This window comes from Lipotes vexillifer, unplaced genomic scaffold (genome assembly GCF_000442215.2).
Source record: "Lipotes vexillifer unplaced genomic scaffold, Lipotes_vexillifer_v1.1 scaffold2083, whole genome shotgun sequence".
Taxonomy (NCBI): Eukaryota; Metazoa; Chordata; class Mammalia; order Artiodactyla; family Lipotidae; genus Lipotes; species Lipotes vexillifer.
The window spans coordinates 173,616-188,553 of record NW_006797716.1 but is presented as its reverse complement, the minus strand read 5'-3'; the positions used below and the strand labels follow the sequence as shown (position 1 = coordinate 188,553).

At 38.8% G+C, this 14,938-nt stretch overlaps 1 non-coding gene across 1 annotated transcript; it reads right to left on the bottom strand.

Annotated features, from left to right (window-relative positions):
- Window positions 1–296: 296 nt before the first annotated feature.
- Window positions 297–369, bottom strand: TRNAG-UCC (transfer RNA glycine (anticodon UCC)). Its single transcript has one exon. It is a non-coding gene; the product is annotated as a tRNA-Gly (tRNA).
- Between the last annotated feature and the right edge of the window lie 14,569 nt (window positions 370–14,938).

Genomic DNA, 14,938 nt, shown 5'->3' with positions numbered 1-14,938 from the left:
TTCAGTATTCTCTTATCATTTTTGCCCACGTATAAAACTTTTATCTAGTTGTACTTATGGATTCAGATTTTAATTTTTTAAATATAAGCATTTCTGTACTTGGTTTCTTGGCATTCTAAAATATCATTTCAGTCAGTGCATAATATTTCATCAAGAGAATGCACAATAATTAACCCTTTCATCATTTGTGAATATTTAAGAGGCATGTATACCCTTAATTTTTTTGTAGTGTAATGATTTTTAATTTAATTTAATTTTATTTTATTGGCCGCACCACATGGCATGTGGGATCTTAGTTCCCTGACCAGGGATCGAACCTGCACCCCCTGCAGTGGAAGCGCAGCGTCCTAACCACTGGACCACCAGGGAATTCCCAGTGTGGAGATTTTTTTAAAAACATTAATCTGTGCAGGTTGAATTAATTGCAATTTTCAGTTTGGTGAATAAAGAGTTGGTTAAAGCAAGGTTAGGGATTCTACAGAGGGCTGTTGACACAAAGGGGGAAAAATCAATTGGATATTATATTTTTTTCATAGTGAAATACAAAATATTCAATTATGTTAAAAATTCAGAACAAGAAAAATAAACATCACTTAATAATTAAGACAAATACTCCTAAGTATACTTTGGTTACTTAAAACCTTTGAACATTGAGGTGAAAGGAGTAAAGGGAGGCAGACAAGAGTGAAGTGGAGATGGGTGCACAGTAATCTCTACTTGTTTTTCCTGTCTCTTCTTAGCTGGAAGATTGTATCCATCACCCATAGAATTCAACCTATATAACTGCTTGGTACATTTCTGCCTTTTGGGAAGAGAGAATGGGAAGGCCCTAAGTCAAGTCAGCTGCTGTCACTTTAACTTTGCAGCCTCCTGCTTGCCCCTGATGTGTTGTCTGGTTCCCCTGTGCATGAGTCTCAGCCTTGTGTCCTAAGACAGGTATGCTAGCTCCTATGGGGCTGGGCTTCTTCCGGTTTTTTGTTGATTCAATTCTACCCATAAGAGTAGATTTCTATTATTAGCTTCAGGATCTTTTGGATGATGGGTAGATCTCTGGATCTTTTGTTATTATATTCTGTACATGTACTGGAATTCCCATCTACTGTTGAACTTTCCAGTACTATGACTGACATTAACCTTTCCTGACCATTTCGGGCTGCTCAGGTCTAGCAGCTCACCTGCCTTTTCTGTGGATGGATATTTATTGAGTCTTCAGATGTGGGTCATCTCAGTCTAGTCCATCTCACTACCCACCAAAACCTAGGGACAGCTCAACAAAGCTCAGTACAGAGTGGTGCTTCAAACCGTGTTAATTATCTGTTTTAAACATTTAAAAACTATTCAACAGGCAAACTTTTGGAACCCCTTTTAACAATAGTTTGCATAATTAACCATATTGTTAAGCAGAGAGTCAGCTGCAAAAGCTCTAGTACTGGACAGGATAGTTTAATAACTCATTTTAAATGATATGTAAAAGGTTATCATCCAAGTGTTAAGAGTCAAGGGAAGATGAGAGTAAGTCACGTATGAGAAAAGGACACAGGATTTAAAATCTGAAGGACTCCCTCCTTGTTCATTATGACAGTGGGCTAGATAATTAACAACCATGAGCCTCAGTTTCCTCATCAGCAAATTGGTGATAATAGCCATTTGAAGGGCTGAGGGAGGATTAAGCTAAATAATGTAATGGGCTTTTTGATAGCTTATTGCATATAAGTAATATTTTTCCTATGTACAAGCCCTGTGAAAAGGTCCTAAGCATACCTGGGGCACATTCTGAACTTGGCAGGCTGTGACCTAGGGAGCCATTCATTTATGCACTAGATATTTTTCAGCTTCTCAAAAATATACTCCCCATAGTCAGGTGGCTCACCAAGTGGCTCTGGTGAACCTGGGTTGGGGGAAAATCCTTATAAATTGGACTAGAAGGCAAATATGAACCATCCCCCTGAATGATGTAACTTGTAAATGCTTAGTGTATTGTTTTGGATCAGATGACAAATTAGATTCAAAAAGTTGGTATTATCTATATGGTTTTATTTGCTCTGGGCATTAAAGCATGCAGAGATATAAAAAGGAAGGAAAGGAGAAAGATCCAAGCTGACAGGTATTGATTGCTCTGATTGTGGAGGGAAAAAGGACTGCTGGAAGGAGGATTTTTCTGCACTTAATTTGGAAGTCTAAAAGGCCAGAGATACCTCTCTCTGTGTCTTTGTTCACTCAGCAAACATTTCTGAATCCCTGTTCTCTGCTCTGTCTTCTGTTAGGTTCCAGGAATTCAGAAGCATAGTCTCAGCCCTCCTGTGTCTGACTGAGAGGCACATAGGGAAATCATCACAATACAAGGTGTCAATCAAGGTATGTACAAAGACTGTGGAAGCACAGAAAGAAAACAGTCAATTTTATTTACCAGGGTCATGAAGGCACTTTGGGTCTTAAAAAATGATCTAGATGTCACCAGAAATCTAAGAATTTTCCAGACACATGAGACTTAAGTAAAACCATGGAATGTGAAGAAATTATGTGACATATGTAGGAACAGTGTAAGATATGGGAGGGGGAGGAAGAGAGGATTAGAGTCAGGATATAATTTGAAGTAGTCTAAGTGAGTGGTCAGCAAACTATGGCCCGTGGGCTAGCCCACCAATTGTTTTAGTAAATGAAGTTTTATTGGAACACAGCCACACTCAAACTATACTAGCCCACCAATTGTTTTAGTAAATAAAGTTTTATTGGAACACAGCCACACTCAAACTATACTAGTTTAGGTATCATTTTCAGCTGCTTTCAAGCTATAACAACAGAACTGAGTAGATGTGAATGGGAACATATAGTCTGCATGCCAAAGTATTTACTATATGGCCCGTAACAGGAAATGTTTGCTGAATCCTGGTTTAGTTAATAAACGGTAAAGACTAAACTAAGGAAATAGTATGCAATGGAGAGAAAAAGGCAGATTTGTGAAGCATTTTAGAGAGAAAGATTTTTTTCCCCCAAAGAATGTATTTATTTTTATTGCTCTTTTTGCTTTTTATTACTACATATCCCTATAAAAGTAATAGATATTTATTGTAAGCAATTTAAATAATGCAGTGTGTAAAAAAGTAGAAAAGTTCAAACAATAGCAAACAGTAAAAAGAAAGTGAATGTCCTTAGGAGCAACAATTGCTGACAGTTTGAGTTACATTTTTTTCCAAGGCTGTTCCATGCATATATATTTATTCATATTTGTTTGTTTGCTTTTATAAGTGGGGTCATTTTATACAGACTATTCTATAATCTGCTTTTATCACTTAACAGTATACCACAGAGCTCTTTCCATGTCATGATATATACGTCTATCTCATGCCCATTAACAGTCTCATATTTTAAACATTCTTTTGTAGAAAAGTCCAATTTAATTAATTCATTCTGAAGATATTTATTGAGAAATGTAGTGTGTATCTATGCAATTGCCTTCCTAGTGCTCCTGTCCATGGATCTTCTGAGAACTACTCCCTTTGTCTCCAGTTGTATACCATGACAGCTGTCATATTAGTAGCTGTTAATCCAGTTTCTTGGCCTCCATTCTTTGGTTCAAGTGCGTGCATTTAACATAGCTGTTCAAGTTAGCTATGGCAGAAATAGCTAACTGTCACTAAAATTTGGGTTTCCGTTTTCACAATGTAGTTGGAGAAACTGAAGCACAGGTCAAATAATGTCCGGATACTAGAATGTATTTTGCAGAGAATGCCAGATCTCCACCAAAAGCTGTTCTCCTTTTCTTACTGGGTATATAGATAGACTATATTTCCTAGACTCTTTTGATTATATGTGGTCGAAGAAACTAAATGAAATGTGAGTGAAAGGAATGCACTCCATTATATTGGATATGTCTTTCTGTGTAACAAATTATAGCCTAAAAGAACAATAAGCATTTCATAAGGGACAACATGCATAAGGCAAAACACTCTGCCATGTGAACACTGCTGTCGCTGGTGGCTTATTAGCACCAAGACCTGGCCCTTCCCAACAGCCTAGAGGTGCCAGTGCTGGGATGTCTCAGGCCAGACAACTAACTTGGGCTGGGGGTTGGGGGACATAGCCCCACCCATCAGCAGACTGGCTGCCTAAAGACTAAAGAGCCCACAGCCACCTCTGGACACGCCCCTAGACACAGCCCTGCCCACCATAGGGCCAAGACCCAGCTCCACCCACCAGTAGGCAGGCACTGGCCCCTCACACCAGGAAGCCTCCACAAGCCTCCAGACCAGCCTCACCACCAGAGGGCAGACACCAGACGCAGGCCAGACCCTACCCTGGGGCCAACAGGGCCCTGGCCCTGCCCACTAGACCAATGCAACCTTCGGGACACTCCCGACCCTATACCCAACTGTGTCAGGAACCGGCGCCTTCCCACTAATGGTCTGAAATGAGCTCTGGGATCCCTCGGCCCTGCAGCTAGACTCCAGGAACCAGCTCTGCTGCCAGTAGTCCAGCACTAACCCCAGGATCTGTCTTCACCCTCCAGTGAGTAGGCAACAGCCCCAGAGTCTTCAGGACCCTGATTCTGTCCACCAGTGAGCCAGTGACCAGCCACCTCATGACCAGGCCCCAGTAAACAGCAGCGAGCAGCATCTGTACAAGGCGGGGCCTGGCAACCAAGCAGACTGGGGGCCAACCAAGCCTACCAGACTGCCTACCTTTCGGTGAAGGTGTTTAGAAAATGGAATTCTCATACACTGTTCCCGGGTATATAAAAATGGTTACAGGGGCTTCCCTGGTGGCACAGTGGTTGAGAATCTGCCTGCCAGTGCAGGGGACATGGGTTCAAGCCCTGGTCTGGGAAGATCCCACATGCTGCAGAGCAACTGGGCCTGTGAGCCACAACTACTGAGCCTGCGCATCTGGAGTCTGTGCTCCGCAACAAGAGAGGCCGCGATAGCGAGAGGCCCATGCACTGCGATGAAGAGTTGCCCCCGCTTGCCACAACTAGAGAAAGCCCTCACACAGAAACGAAGACTCAACACAGCCAAAAATAAATAAAATTAAATAAATAAGAAGACCCCAAGATCACTATATAAAAAACAAATGGTACAACCACTTTTAACGACAGCTTGCCAGTTCTGAAGAAAGTAAATATACACTTTCTGTATGATCCAATAATTTCATTTCTAGGAATTTACCAAAAGAAATTAAAACAGGTTTCCACACAAAGACATGTACACAAGTGTTCATAGCAATATTATTCGCAATAGCTAAAACTTGGATACTGCTCAAATGCCTATCAAAAGGTGAACGAATAAATAAATTATGGAATATCTTACAGTAGAATACTTCTCAGCAATACACTTGGAATTACACTTGGTGATATCTGCTTCTGCAGCAGGGGTAAACATAGAAGACAGTAGGGTAGAAGACAATTCAAAACAAAACAAAACAAAAAACAACAACAAAACCTTTTGAAAGCAGCTTATGCCAAAGAAGGTTGTTAGCAGTCACAGGAGAATGATTACTTCAGCGGAGAGTGCAAGGGGAGGGCCATGTAACTGAGGCTGGGACATGCTGTCTAGCATATTTTCACACAAAACGATGTGTGACACTGAGATTTGCTTGCTCATTTGCAAGCATCTGATCTACTGCCATATGTCTGTTGAATATTATCTGTGTTATTGGCTTTCCTTTTATTTTAGTAATAATCTCATATTTCTATATTGTGTCCATTGAACTTAGATGTGAGGAATTGGTGAGGAATTGAGACTTTAGTTTTTCAAGGAAGGGCTTTAAAAGCCTGATGCCCTTTATAAGTAATTTGAATCTCCCATGGTGGAAGTGAATTGGAAATAAATAATTTTCTGTCACATTCTACTATTTACCTGAACTGTAGGATTTTAAGTAAATGATCAGATATCTCTGCCCTTTGAAATTGTGTGTATCTAATTAACCACTATTAGTCATGCTTCAACTGTTCTGATCTTTAAATCTCAAAAATAAAACTCCATTCTTAATGGGGTATGCTAGCGTCAAATACCAGAAAACCTTCCCTGGATATAATATGTTCCCACTCAGGTAATATAAAGTCAAATGCAGACTTCAGCTTATGTGCTGTAGTTTCCTTACCTTGAGTTGGAGAATGCTGTTTATAAAATAAACTCCTTTATAGAGTGGTACATATGACATTTTTTGGCTCCTTCCTGTCAAACCAATCAGACACTTTTCTTGTGAAGACAAAAGATAAAAACTCCAGGCAGCCTAGACTTGCCTCATATTGTCCACATTCAATGATTTTGCTATTAACTTTCTACAAAGTTAGGAAATAAGGACAAGAAATTGGCTTAATAATAGTATCCTGTAGTATTCCTTGTAGTTCTTTGTCAGTATTTGTGCTTGACTTTTGACCACCTGCCTTGTTGCTGGCTTTCTAACCGTCTGTGTTCCTAGACTTATTGGTTAGTATAGTCTAATATAAATCTCTTGGTCTCAGGTATATCTCTTTCTCTGAAAAAAACCGTAAGTCATGGTCATAATTCTAATTCAGAGACCTCTGTTTGTTTCAGGTTATGAGGAAAACAGAGCAGAGAAAGAAAAATTATGGGCAAACATTTCAAAAATATATACCATTAGTCACAGAGAGTATTTGGAGAGGTTGTGTGTAATTCTGTGTAAACTATCAGCACTAAAGGAAAGCAAATAAAGTAATGTCCTGCTAAGTTTAGATCCATTGACCTCTTTCTGACAGGAAATTCAAAGGCAATTCCAGGAGCTTTCAGCAGAAGGTTATCTAACTATGTATGTGGATAAAACTTATATGCTGAATTCAGATAATAGCACTTCTGATCAAGTAAATTTAAAGAAAAACGTGCTGAATGTCTACCATAAGAAAGGACCTGGAGAGGTAAAAATAATATATATAAGATTTCTGTCTCACGTAGTTTGTACAGTTATAGTAACAGCTTGTATCAGAGTTCCTTTTGAATTTACTGAGGAAATGCTTAGATAAAAATCACTTGACCCAGGGCTTCCCTGGTGGCGCAGTGGTTGAGAGTCCGCCTGCCGATGCAGGGGACGCGGGTTCGTGTCCCGGTCCGGGAAGATCCCACATGCTGTGGAGCGGCTGGGCCCGTGAGCCATGGCCACTGAGCCTGCGCGTCCGGAGCCTGTGCTCCGCAACGGGAGAGGCCACAACAGTGAGAGGCCCGCATACCGCAAAAAAAAAAAAAATCACTTGACCTGGAAAATGAGATCCTAAGGGCATGGATTATCAGGAGTCAAACAAAGGGGAAAGCTTAACTTCTATTTATGATATACAATAATTTGAGAAAATGGGGAAAAGGACAACAGAGAGGGAGAGAATAAATTATAGGTGAGTATTTTAAAAGCAGAGATGTCTAATATTCCTTATTCTGAAATGTGAACTCCCTGCTCAAGCTCCCCAAATCTGCAGTAAAGTTTTGGGAGTCCTGTTTTACAAGTTGAGAGAAGGGACTGATTTCCTCAACTGGGTCTGTATTAGTTTCTTATTGCTGCTATGACAGACTAATGTAAGTTTAGTGGCTTAAAATAACACAAATTTATTATCTTATAGTTCTGGAGGTCAGAAGTCCAAAAATGGGCCCTATAGGGCTAAAACAAAGGTATCAGTAGGGGTGGTTTCTTCTGGAGGCTCTAGGGGAAAATCTGTTCCATCTTTTCCCGGTTGTAGAGCCTTCCCATATTCTTTGGCTCGTGGCCCTTTCCTCCCCCTTCCAAGATAACAGCATCACATCTTCAAATTTCTCCTTCTGATCTTGGCTTGTGTTGTCATCTCTTCTCTGACTCTGACTCTCTTGTCCTCTTTCCATTATAAGGACCCTTGTGACCACATTGGTCCCACCTACATAATTCAGGTCTATCTCTCCATCTCAATATTCTCTCTCTTCTTTAAAAATTTCTTATATGATGCTTTGATTTTCTTTTCTTTCCTTTCTTTTTTTTTTTTTTTGGCCACACCATGTGGCATGCGGGATCTTAGTTCCCCGACCAGGGATCAAACCCTTGCCTGAGAGCATGCATAGGGAGCATGGAGTCTTAAGCACTGGACCACCAGGGAAGTCCCCATCTCAAGATTCTTAATCTCACTCACACACACACACACACACACACACACACACGTGCGCGCGCGCACACACACACGCACGCACACTCACAAAGATCCTCAATCACAATTGCAAAGTCCCTTTTGCCACGCAAGCTAATATATTCACAGGTTCTGGGAATTAGTATGTGGACATTTTGGGGGTTCCATTACTCTGCCTGTGGGGAAGAACAGAAAGTACAGGTAGAACTGTGTCATGATCTGTAAAATGCACCAATCCCGTGGAAGCAAGGGGCTTGAAAGCCATAGGGAATCCTGAGAATGTGCCTTTCATAGTTTTTGAGCAGGGCAATAACATGACCATAATGTCTGTGCTTTAGGAAGATAATTTTGTGACAGTATAAAAGAGGGACTGTAGCATCAAGATAAAGAACAGAATAGTTAACAGTTCAAGAGAACAATAGGTTTGTCACAAAGCAGTACATGATTAATTACCAAAAGGATTCTACAGACAATAATTACTATTGGAATTTTTAAAACATAAATTTGGATAACGATGATTTGTGAAACTGTTCTAATGAGGCCAAGGACATGAATTTGATTTCTTTGTGGGTCAGAATGTCCTATGGCTGAGTTAAACACTTAATCATGACCATCTTGCAACTAGGGGGTGGAAGAGGCATAAATTAAATCAAGTAAGGAAGCAAGTTAGAGTAGTACTAACATTTCATTTCTACTGAGAAAAATCCCAGTCTTCATGTCCTGATGATAGGTTAGTACTTTATCTATTAAATGTGGTAGGTTATGAATATAATTAGAAAAAATGGGTTTTGTAAGGTTTACCTCTGTAAATCTAAATACACTTTATCATAGGCATGCTTGTAAAGATTTTGATCATAGACATGCTTCTAAAGATTTGTGTAAATAAAATTTATGTAAATTCCCTAATATTTCAAATATATTTGACATGAATTTTATGAATAATCAGTATGCAATTTTTTCCCTGAAGAGAAAATTTATATAAGCATAAATATTAAGAAGTTTGTTTGATGGACATAAATTTAGAGCAAATTTGGAAAGGCCAATGATTTAATGTATAGAATATGGGCTATGAAATGTAACAGTGGATGTTTCGATTAGTTGTATGGTTTTATGTAATTTAACTTCCCTGAGTCTCTGGTTTTAACTTCCCTGAGTCTGGTTTAACTTCCCTGAGTCTCTGTTTTATAAAATAGAGGTAATAATGTCTATATTTAGGGTTGTTTTGAGGATTAGAGATTGTATGTGTATTGTAGGCAGATGATATTTTTAATCAGCTATTTTGATTCAAATGTTCAACATCAGTAAACCGATGTAGCCATCTCCATAACAAGGACACACCTGCTATTAGACCCAGGTGGTTTATATTTAAAATATGACTTCAGACAATCTCATGATGGTATCTTCTCTCATCACTTTGAAAATATTTTCCTTATGTTTTCTGTCTTCCGTTGTTGCTGTTGTCAGCTGTCCATCCAGTTTTCTTTCCTTTGTTGGTAACCCTGTGATAAGGGTAAACCACAAATGTTACATGGGTAATGTGAACAGTTACAAGTGTTGTGGTTTTAACATGGTGACAATGAACCAGTTGCTCCTAAAGGTACAGAAAACTCTTGCTGATACTAGGGAGAATTTTTTCCTTTGAGAGTTTGTAGAAAAACATGTAATGAACAAAAATTCTCAATATTTTTTCCCTAACTACCTTAAAATAGGCCCTCATCCTCCATCACTATATTCCCTTATTCTCATGGAATTTTTTTCATGGGACTGATTGCTTCTTTTTTTTTTTAATTTTTGAACTTTATTTATTTTTGGCTGCATTGGGTCTTCATGGCTGCACATGGGCTTTCTCTAGTTGCACTGAGCGGGGGCTACTCTTCATTGCAGTGTGCAGGCTTCTCATTGTGGTGGCCTCTCTTGTTGCGGAGCACAGGCTCTAGGTGCACGGGCTTCAGTAGTTGTGGCATGTAGGCTCAGTAGTTGTGGCCCACGAGCTTCATTGCTCCGACATGTGGGATCTTCCCAGACCAGGGATCGAATCCGTGTCCCTTGCATTGGCAGGCGGATTCCCAACCACTGTGCCACCAGGGAAGTCCTGGACTGATTGCTTCTTGACACTGAGTTTTATTTGTGTGTGTTATCTTTTCCTCTACCTCCCACCCCTGCCCCAGAATGTTAGCTGCTCTATCACACCAACTAACTTTAGTCTTTGGTGGCTCTGTTCAAAATAAGGTTTCTGAGTATATTCATTTGCTAGGGCTGTCATAACAAAATACTACAGGCTGGGTGGCTTAAACAGAAGAAATTTATTTACTCAATATTCTGGAAGCTAGAAGTCCAAGATCAAGGTGTCGACAGGCTTAGTTTCTCCTGAGGCCTCTCCCCTTGGCTTGCGAGTGGCCATCTTCTGGCTGTGTCCGCACATGGCCTTTTCTCTGTGCGTGTACACTCCTGGAGTATCTTTCTTTTATAAGAGCACCAGCCATATTGGATTAGGATCCCATCCTCATGGTCTCATTTTAACTTAATTACCTCTTTAAAGACCCTGTTTCCATATAGAATCACTCTGAGGAACTGGCAGTTAGGGCTTCAACATATGAACTTGGTGGTGGTGGAAGCAGGGGACACAATTCAGTCCATAACACTGAGAAAGGGAGTCTCACTGGCTTAGTTTAGGCTCACAGTCACAGAAGTCAAAATAGTGAGGAAAGTAGAATCAATACCCAGCAGAAGATGGGAGAAAAAGTGTTAGTTATTTAAAAACATGATAGCTAATATGTCTTCCCTAAGGAACTCGAAAGGCAGCTATTCTATGTTGCTAGTGAATTGCAGAGACAAAACCTCTAGTTTCAGCTATTTTTTTAATTGTGGTAAAAAATACATAATATAAAATTTACTTTTTTACCATTTTTAGGTGTACAGTATAGTATTGTTATCTGTAGGCATGTTGTTGAATAAGCTACCTCTAGAAAAAATTTTATCTTGCAAAACTGAAACTGTTCCCATCGAACAACAATCCCCTTTCTCCCTCGCCCCAGCTCTTGGCACCACAATTCTATTGATACTTTCTAAGAGTTTAACAATTTTAGATACCTGACATAAGTGGATTCATGCCATATTAGTCCTGTGACTGTCTTATTTCACTTAGCATAATGTCCTCAAGCTTCACTTGTGTGTAGCATAGGTTTTGTCCAAGGCTGAATAATTAGTTTCAGTGATTTTTTAAAAGGCAACAATAAATTTTACCAAAATATTTTATCACCTTTACTTCAAATTTCTCTCGCAACATCTTTTGAATTTCTCTCCTCTTATTTAAGTATCCAAAATTGTTTTTAATGTAGGTCTTTATGTCGCAAATACTGTTTGACTACATAGGGCATAGTGTCTCTGTGTTTTCATAAAACTCAGGACTGAGTTTACTTTTGGATTTTCTTTCTTTCTTCCTCTCTCATTTCCTTTTGTCCTCCCTCCCACTGTTCCTTCCTTTCTTTATTGTGTATTCATTAAGTGCCTACCTTGTGTCAGCCATTGTGGTAAGAATTGAGAATTCAATAAAAATTCCATTGCAGCAAAGCTTCCGAGGTCTTATAGATCTGAGAATACCTTATCATGCCTTCACATTTTAATGGCTACATAGAAAACTCTAGATTCTGAATCCTTGTTCTTTAATACTTTGGAGACTTTTCTCCATTGACTTCTTTCATCCAGTGTTGCTACTGAAAAATCTGAAGTCAGTCTAATTCTTATTCCTTTGTATATTCTCTGTTCTTTCTCTTTGTAACCTTTATTTTTTTAATTAATTAATTAATTTTTTTGGCTGCAATGGGTCTTCATTGCTGCATGCAGGCTTTCTCAAGTTGCAACGAGCAGGAGCTACTCTTCGTTGCGGTGTGTGGGCTTCTCACTGCGGTGGCTTCTCTTGTTGTGGAGCATGGGCTGTGGGCACATGGACTCAGTAGTTGTGACTGGCGAGCTCTATAGCGCAGGCTCAGTAGTAGTGGCGCACGGGCTTAGTTGCTCCACGACATGTGGGATCTTCCTGCACCAGGGCTTGAACCTGTGTCCCCTGCACTGGCAGGCAGATTCTTAACCACTGTGCCACCACGGAAGCCTCTCTTTGTCTTTGATGCTCATAAACATCACTCTGGTGTGTCTCAAGGTGGATTTTCCCTGTTTCTTCTCTTTGACACTTTAAGGACCTTTTCAATCTGAAGTATTTCACCTTTAAAAATAAATTCTGGAAAATATAACTTCATTATTTCTTCAGATATTCCCTCCTAGTCAAAGGCTTTGAGAAGCAGCCAGGTAAACACTGAGAATCCTTTTGACCCATGCTCTTGGAATATTTATTTACAAGGTTCAGTTTTGTAGATTAAATTTCTTTCTCTAAATCCAATCATGAAATGTCATTCTCTAATGAATGATAAGGAAATGCTTTCTATTGGTTTTCAGTTTTCAGAATCAACATATAGACAAAGTGAAAAAATTTATCTTAGTTAGAGAATAAGATGCAAATTCTATAGACCTTGACAGTAAAATAATAGTATATCTGATTGAGTTTTGGAGAAGTAGAATGAGCTACAGAAGTACTAATATTTTTCATGTTTGTAGCAAGGAGTTAGGAGTTAGAGAACGAGACGTTTAAGCAGATTACTTAAAATTTTCAAGTAAACCTACTAAAATAAAAATATAATAAAGACTGAATGGGGAGGGGAAGGTGCAGAAAACATGAGGTAATTTCTCATTTTTTCTGCTAGAGACAACAATCAATAAAAGAAATAGAGGTGTAGTGGTATCAGCAATATTGTTATATGCTTATATAGATAACCTCGAGAAGATAACCTAGAATCTAGATAATCCTTGTTATTAAGGGGATAACGAAGGTAATCACGAGAAGAACTGAAGCCAGAAATTGTATAAAAAATTGTCATCTATGGGGAGTGGAATTGGGAGTGGGAGGCAGGAAGAAAGACTTGCTTTTCATTTTAAACCCCTCTGTATTTTTAAAATTTTTGTTTCTATGTACACCTATTACTCCTTCAGTAAGAGCAAAATAAAAGCCTTTTTACTTGGAATATCTGCCACTCTGGGGAAGGATAAATATTATCTTTAGAATATTTGCCACATTATATTTTTATGGTTACATTTTTAAACAAAGTATTATCGGATTGTCTTCAGATTACCCCATCTCTTGATCATGACAGAAGCCTATTGCTATTTAAAAAAATGAATGCTAGAATTCATTTTCTCAATTAGGTTAGCGATTTATGGACATTTGTGATTTCTGTCCAAACTACAGCTCTTAATTTAAATTTTCCATCTGAATTGTCCTGGACTGTTACCATGGGGACAGTTATAGAAGTTCAAAAATAAAACAATAGATCTTTATATTCTGAAACCTCCAATAGTAGTGAGGATTTATTTTCAAGTGCCTTCTGTTAGGGTATTTACTTATACCTTGGCTTCTTTTGCAGTTTATCTTTTTTCATAGTTACTATTCAGTGCATTTATTTCTCGTAGCAGCACTCATCTAGACATATTTAAAACTAATTGCCTGAGTCTGGAGGTGAACAGTTTTTCTATTCTATTTGTCCTTGTTCCAGTGAATGAATGTTAGATTTGTTGTTTTTTAAGATAATCCCTAGTCAGCAGGTTAATGTGCTTAGGATACTACTGATCCATGTGTTTTCTTGGATTGATAATAAAATAGAATACATTTTTCAAATAAGATTTTTGTCATTAAAAGCTTAAGCAAGCTACATAAAGAAAGAAAATAACACAGGATTGTAAAATTCAAATAATTAATCATATGTATACATAGTTATTTCCTTTTTAATCCTGGGTTTAATTCCTTATTGTTTCCTGGTAGTGTTTACAATGATTTATGTTCACTCTTATATTTAGGGCAAAGGCACTTAAATTCAATCACCAAAGAAAGAGAATAAACATGTGAAGAAAGACCATTGCCATCGTATCTCAAATCTCAAATTATCCTAGTGCTATAAGTCAAATTCACTGAAGTCTTTGAGTATCAAAAGCCTACTCTGTGTCTGGTATTGTACAAAGTATTATGGAAAGTGAAAAAGAAATAGTAGTTCCTGTCCTTGAAATGTTAGCCATTTAGCTGTGGAGATGGAATTTAGATAAATGAAACAAATGTAATATAATACCTATCCTTCAGAGTTACAAATGTAAATATTCAAACAATTCAGAAATGGCAAATATGAAGGGGAGCTGCGGTAGTAAAACCTAGTGATGGGAAAAGCATTTTTATCTCAGGTTTAAAGGGATTTTACGATTTAGATGTAGCTTTGACAAGGAAATGGCCATCTAAGAGAAAACAAGACTGGACATTTGGAAAGAGCATGGCTTATTTGCTTACTAGAGGACACAGTGGTGTAGGGGAAATAGAATGTGTGATTAACAGCTCTCCCCCCGCCCCCCCCTTTTTGTGGTGTAAATCCATTGGCACTACTTTTGTGTGATGTACTCAAATGATGGTCATGGGGGGTTGTAGGTTTCCTTAAGTTTCCTTTCTGTTATCCCTGATCCTTCACTAAAGACATGTCACAAATTTCAATTTCCCAGGGTTGATGGTGTGCTATGGGGAATTAAAGAGAAGTACCTGGTCAACATTTATGACAAAGTAGACAATGAATAGGCAGAGTTCTTTCTCTGAGGCCAGATGATGATAGTGGAGGTGGCCACTGGATGAAGGCAGCTATAACCAATGGTAAAGCAATTTTAGGAGGGTCATCAGCATCAAAGTAGCAGTGCTGGCCTGAGGGAGCAGCTGATGATAGGACATGAGAGCACATGAGAGGTAGCACACTGGAAAATTGTCTGAAA